General features: G+C 44.6%; 1 protein-coding gene across 1 annotated transcript in view; it reads right to left on the reverse strand.

Moving 5' to 3' along the window:
- The window catches only part of LOC108938584 (disabled homolog 2), a 35,383-nt gene extending 29,227 nt beyond the window's left edge, over nucleotides 1-6,156 (reverse strand). Inside the window, exon 1 of the mRNA XM_029259639.1 lies at nucleotides 6,093-6,156. The gene's annotated coding sequence lies outside the window, so the exon portion shown is untranslated. The remainder of the gene's footprint in view (nucleotides 1-6,092) is intronic.
- Between the last annotated feature and the right edge of the window lie 1,143 nt (nucleotides 6,157-7,299).

The following is a 7,299-nucleotide window of genomic DNA, read 5'->3' on the forward strand; positions in this document are numbered from 1 at the left end:
CTAGATACACTACTTACAATGGGTCACACACACACACACACACACACACACACACACACACACACACACACACACACACACACACACACACACACACACACACACACACACACACAATGGGTGTCTTTGGACTGTAGGAAGGAACCAGAGCAAACCCATGCAGACATAGGGAGAACATGCAAACTCTATATAGACTGAGCAGGGGTTGAACCCACATCCTCTCACACCACCCAGGGATTGTGAGACAGCAGCATTACTCGCTGTGCCACCACGCCACCAATAAGCCTCCTGCAGAGGTTCTGAGCACCAGAAGGAAATGCACATGAGCACAGCAGGAACATCATGTCCGTTCACATACTGAGCTGGATTCTATCCTATGGCCAAAAAACGAGTTAAAAAAACCGCAGAAGCAAGAAGGCACGCACACACACTTTCAGAACCGCTTGTCCCATACGGGGTCACGGGGAACCGGAGCCTACCCGGCAACACAGGGCGTAAGGCCGGAGGGGGAGGGGACACACCCAGGACGGGACGCCAGTCCGTCGCAAGGCACCCCAAGCGGGACTCGAACCCCAGACCCACTGGAGAGCAGAACCGTGGTCCAACCCACTGCGCCACCACGCCCCCCGAGCAAGAAGGCAGTGAACACAATTTGCTGCGGCACATCATGCCATGACTCACCCTTTTGTCAGTACTTGTGTGTGTTTGGGGACTGTCGTTGATTGTGTGTGTTATGGTTTGACATTAAAGCCATCAGTTACATGGGAATGTACAGATGATGTTCTACAACCCTACGGTATGTCAGAAATAGTATTATAGTCATTTCAGTAATGACTTTGACTTTCTAGCAATAACTTCTCCAATACGAAAAGATTCTCAGTGGCACAGATTTCTTCACATGTGCACAAAGGACATACAAATAATAGTATTGTCTTGAACATTTTGAGTTTTTTTTTTTTCAAATAAACCTCAAACCTAGTGTTTAATTCATCCATATCTTTGTGGTGAAAATAAATGAGGCAAAAAAAGAGCTTCTACGAGAGCTGCATCAGTACCACTGAAGCTGCCATTTGGGTCTCATTGCCAGCTGCCAGAGGCACTCCACCGTACTGTACTGTAATGTACTGTGCTGTACTGTAGTCGCTTATTTGCTCTGCGTGAACCACTGGGATGAAGAGGCCTCGCTGTGGCTCCTGTGATGTAGCTCTTAATGCCACTGCCTCACTTTTTCCTTGCTGACATGAAGCAGCCCATCTGGAGCGCTGTGATTTTTCCATTCTCTCAGGACTGGGTCTGCGTTCCATGTGCACAGCTTGGAAATCTGCGGCTGAACTGCTGTTTTTTTTGTGCTTTTTGTATAAAAACGCTCTTCTTGCTTATTATTTTTGAAATGGATGGAAAATTTAAATCTGTTTTTTTCCCCACATACATGTCATTTAAAGCAGCTATCTTATTTGCAAGCTTCACACATCGATGCCTTATCTTGTGAATAAATTTTAAAGTAAATGCATTATTGCTATTACTTAAACATTTCAAATCTTTGGTTTCAGTCAACAAACTGACTGAAATGGAAACGCATAAACACAGAAATGTTTATGTTTACCTACCGACTACTTTACAAAAGACACAAGTAGATTCCCAAGCTGCTGACTGAATGTGTGGGAAATAAGATATGAAACTGAAATTGGATATGAACCTTTCCTCTGATGTGAGATTCGTGGAAATCAGCTTCAGTGAAGCACAATAATCCACATCCCGATTTTCTTGTCAGTTAATTTCTAACTGTCATCTAAGATACTTATGGTTCCAAAGCAGTGTGGCAACCTGACAAGTACAGCGCTGTGGTGTGGAAACTTCCAGAGAAATGATATTTTAGTTTGGTCAGAGCTTGTAAGGGGCAGGACTTTGCCAGAAAATGTCACGCTGACATATACTATTCCAGGAACATGCGTGGAGAGAGGGTTCCTCCTCGGCGCACCTGCTTGCTCGTGATTCCAGTGGCGATGCAGAAAGCGCTTAGGAGAGGATTCGGAAACCGAGGCTTCGGTTCACATCGAGGGGCAGATTTTTAACCTCGTGCTGTTTGCTTCACCAAGCGATGACAGCTGTGCTGTGAACGCAGGTGGCAGGTCATCTTTTGAAGAAACTGAAAGGATGTGCATGTGTCTCATTGGCCTTGACGACAGAGGTCTTCCTTCCTGGTCGATCCGGCAACATTTTGCTGACTCTGCCTTCAGCTGCTATATCATGCGGCAGCTTCACATGCATCATCGTTTCCCCAGTATTCTTCTTGTCAACTTTCTCATCATTTCCTAAACTGCACATGTGGGATTTGTGAAATATGCCGTCATTTAAGATGCCATGCAGCCTTTAGCTTCCTTATTTGAGAAGGACTGTGCTTAAAGGCACATTTGAAAAATACACTTTTTCCATATAGATAGGTGAAAATTTACTGGAGAGCGGCAACTATTGGCTAAGATCAACTCAGGCTAAAAATGCAGAAATCAATTACATTTGTTAAAATGGTAAAAAGTTAGTGAAACGAGGCTGTAAATTAATTTCCTTCACTTGAATTTTTTAGCAGCAGTATAGATGAGACAAAGGAATGTGACGTTGATGAATCTCTTATCCAAATTTAAAGCCTCATCTTTCTGGCCTAGTATCTCATGTAAGAAAAACTACCCCAGTGGAAATGGGTGTACGTGAGTTCATCAATAAACCAGGATCCTCTGAGGAACAGGAATCGGTTACTCAACCTGCTCTCTGTTATTAGAGGAGGTGGGCTCATCCATGGTGTCATGCCCCCGACCACGTGCCCAATGACCACACCCGTGATCAATCAAGGAGGCAGGGTATAAAGAGGCTGCCCGGATGCCCAGGACTGCGGAACCTCGACTGGAGAAGCTGCAGCGCTTTGTTACTGCTCTGTGCCTTTACCCTGTATATCTCCCTGATCCCTCCTCCCCTGTTCCTGTATTGTATTCACCTGGCTGCTCGACCTTCTGCTTTCGTTCTCCTGACTCTGGCTTCTGCGTGCTCCCCCAAACAATGGTGGAAGATGAACCGACCCTTGCCTGTCTCCGACCATTCTCTTGTCTGCCCCTACCCCAATAAAGACACACCTGCGATTGAATCCGTTGGTCAAATCTCTACGTGCACCATAACAGATGGATTCGACAACAATACCGCATTGACTCCCAGGGTGGCACACAACACACAAAAAAGACACTTTGCAGATTAACAGGAATCTCTAGAAATTATTAGGAATTATCCATTTGAACAGTAAAAAAATGAGACCCCCAGACTGAGCCTTGGAACAAGAAGTTAGTAGAGCAGCAGCAGTCAAAACACCCCTGATTCGGCCTAACCGTAACCCTAACCCAATACGAAATCCCTGAAACACCCCTATAATTTTTCCAGTACATCTGAAGTTTCATTTGTAGCTTCTGCCTCTTGAGTAGAGGAGTAGGAGTGTCATGCGGAACACAGGGAGCTGGGATGGCTGAACCCAAGTGCAGCGTTGTTCGTCAGAAGTTGAGGGAAGAGGCAAGTTCTCAAAACCGGGGACAGGCAAAGGGTCATTCGATCGGCGAACAGGACAGGAACGAGGACCCATGGACGTGGTCGGAGAACGAAGCAAGGAGTCAAAAAATCGGCGATCGTGAATAGAGTAAGAGTGTGTGTAGTAACGCGAGGAAGGGCGGTTGTCCCAAATGAGATTCCGCAACGGTACGGGGGCTGAAAAGGGTCTTTATAGGGTGAGTGATTACTCAGGAGCTAGTGCAGAGTCAGGTGTTGTCACTTGTGTTGTGGCCTTGGACTTGACAAGGAGTAGGCATCCACAAGAAGTAACCTTTCACCTATCTGAGGCTCATGCAAAAGAACAAAATCAGGAATTCAAAAGTCTTTTTTCCCTCAACTAGAAGCCTTTTCAGATGAAAGTTGCATTTAGATCACAACTTGCTTGTTGTGGGTTGTCATTTTCTGCACAAATACTTTGTGTCCAAAAGGATTTTGTGTAATGTCACTTTGGGTCATTACACCTGTAATTCTTTCACACCTGCCTTCTACTTGCTTGGAAAGACTAGTTAAAGGAAAAAAAATTATTTGCATCAGAGTAAGTAAAGAATTTAATGATGTTATTATAGCCTGAGGGGGTGCAGTGACGCAGTGGGTTGGACCACAGTCCTGCTCTCCGGTGGGTCTGGGGTTTGAGTCCCGCTTGGGGTGCCTTGCGATGGACTGCCATCCTGTCCTGGGTGTGTCCCCTTACGCCCTGTGTTACCGGGTAGGCTCCGGTTCCCCGCGACCTCGTATGGGACAAGTGGTTCTGAAAGTGTGTGTATTATAGCCTGCTGTCCATTTACAGACAGGTGAGTTTCTACAGTTACTCTCGACTGAAAAAGTAAACCTATGACACTGCAGCCGGCATGTAATCTTTTACCATGTTTCCATTTGCTGGTACTGTACTGTACTCATTTCTTTCTTTGCCTCTACTTGGCCATATGGTAATACTAATGAATATTCGGTGCACATTTTATGCTTGTTTTCTTTTAAAAGCCCTTACCTTCAGACGTCTTTGATTGAACACACTGCTTCTATGCTGACCTGCTCTTCATAAATATACATTCAGAGGTATCCAGAGGTCTTGTATTTTCAACAGAACGAGGCACACAACATAAACAACAAGCAAAAATCCCACTGGGCTCCATACGGAAAGCACATGGTCTTTGGTATGTTTGGGTAGGACTGCTAAAACCTCAGCTGACCTCTTTTCACCCTCAGCCAGCACTAAATATTTCAGTAAACTGGTGGATGTGATTTACCCTCCACACTGGCTCAGTGAACGCCCTTGATAAGGCTTCAGAGGAAGGACTCGCTTCCTGTGGGAACATGTGCAAGAGCCATGAGCTGAGAGCCTGAGACGCACGAACAGAAGTCATAATAACGCAACGCGACGTCCTGAGTTGCAACAGAGCAGCGCTGCCAGTGACCGAAAAGCAGACAGTCAACACTTTATTTCAGCCACTGCAGATTTAAATTGGTTTGCCGAGGGTTCACATTTCTATTAGCACCTCTTAACAGGTTTTTAGAAGCTGTTTTACTATCAAGCGGCGCCTGGTTTCAGCTCTTCTTCATGTGAGAGAAGACAAGAAGGAGAATGAGAAATGTATTTGCCTCTACGCTTATGTTCTTGTCTGCTCCCGAATGTCACTAAGTCTAACTATCCAAGATCATCGTCACCAGATCTCTACTACACAGGCAGCACTCAATAGATAAATGTGTCGAGCACAGCCATATTTCATCAGTAAAACGTCAATGACCCAGATGTGGGAAAAGACAAAGAGCTCAGCAATGTGCAGTATTGTCAGACAGCACAAGTGTTCTTAACACCGATGGAACAACCTTAGATTGAACTTGTTTTAACAGCCTCTGTGAGCAACAATGTGGATTGAGACCGTTGACTACGATCAAGGAGAGCAAATCAATGAGGACATGCTAAAAAAAGCAGAAAGGAAATGAAAATGCTGGAAGGCACCTTTCACAAGTATAATTACAGTTACAGAGTAAGAGCAGCTGACCTGTCCTCACTAACTTTTAAGCTACGCTTTTGCCTTATGATCATAAAGCGAGAAATAGAGCTTTTATGTATTTAATATAGGATAATATAACATATTTCATGCAACCTTTAGAGTGAAAATTAAATTACAAGTATGAAAATGGTACATTTATGAAGAAAAACCATGAAAAATAAGTGACTTAATACCAATACTGCTAATCTTGCTGCTGAATGGAATGGCTTTATACAGATTTGCAAAAGCCCAACAATTTAACCTGTGGAAAATACAGCCGAAACATTTTTAACATTACACACAACATGCGATGGCCACTCTGACTCTGTTGGTAAAACGCTCGCAGAATTATGCTAACATGAACACGCAGTTGGAATTCTGGTAAATTTAATCTGTTCAAGGGCAGGCATCTGGCACATTATTCAACATGAGGACAAGTTAATGATCTGTGCCAGTTAATAAGCAACAATACTTCCCTAAAACAGTAAAAGTGCAACACAAGTTTGCTTTTTCACCTACCGCCGAGACAGCTAGATCCAGTTATACGGCCGGTGAGCGGTGTTGCTGTGATCTAAGTTTTTACACCGCAGCACAAAGGAACAAAGTTTCTAGGTGGGGGGGGGGGGTAACTCCTGAGACAATGTAGGCAAAAGCAGCCAGCATGTTTCAAACACTGTTTTGCACTGGCATTTGGTTATTAGCTAGGAAAGGTTGGCTTGTTTCCCAGGGTATAACAGTGGCTGCCTTGTCGAACGGCAAATGAGGTGTATAGAGCATCCAGTTAGTCCCCCCCCCCCCAATCCCTAAAACCTTCCTATGCCTGGAAAAAAATGTATTTCAGAAATTCCACATATGGAACGTGTTAGTCTCTTTAGTGGAGTAGAAACGTCGGAATCCAAGACAAACTTCATGGTGGAGTGAGGACATGCGGGGGCACATGCAGTTATAAATAGTCACCCCAGAAAGCGAGTTCGCCCAATATCAGTCGAGCAAATGGAACTCAAACGTGAAGCTGGTGGTTCAAAGCACATGCGCATGACCTCTTGCTCTTTTTCATGTAGCCATGAGCAGTGAAGGCAAAAAAGGCGAGACACATGTTTTCACCATTTCCGCGTGTCGAACAATGTGACTGTGCATACGAGCAAATCTGTTCTAGTCTAAGACGTGTTTGGGTTTAAATGTTTGTTCAGTTTAGGATGAAAGTCCATAGACAGTAAGTAATACCAGCAATACAAGTTTCACCTTTAGAGCTCAGATCAGACTCGTGGACCAGTGACAGCGCTCCTTCTTGTGCCACTCGCTGCTGTACTCCCTAACAGATGCCCTTTGGAGAGAAAGCCAAGCAGACTAATGGTGCTCCTTCCATGTCCCTGTTGCTGAAGGACATGATCACAGAGTCCCTCAGGTATTCAGTGAATAGCTGTCTTACCCTGTGCAAACCCCTCTGTTTGTAAAGCCAGAGCCTTATTCTGAGAGGAAACACCTGGACTATGGCATTCCCACTGTGTGTGTGTGTGTGTGTGTGTGTGTGTGTGTGTGTGAATATAAATAATACTTAAATGGGCTTATAGTACAGCTGGTAGCGTAGTGGTTAGAGGTGCTGCCTTTAGATAGTACCCTTGAGTAAGGTACTTACCCTAAATTACCCAGCTGTATGAGTGAATGAATAATTGTAGGTTGCTTATCACGGTAAGTCACTTAAGGGGAAAAAAATGTCAGGTAAATG

This window comes from Scleropages formosus, chromosome 17 (genome assembly GCF_900964775.1).
Source record: "Scleropages formosus chromosome 17, fSclFor1.1, whole genome shotgun sequence".
In the NCBI taxonomy this organism is placed as follows: Eukaryota; Metazoa; Chordata; class Actinopteri; order Osteoglossiformes; family Osteoglossidae; genus Scleropages; species Scleropages formosus.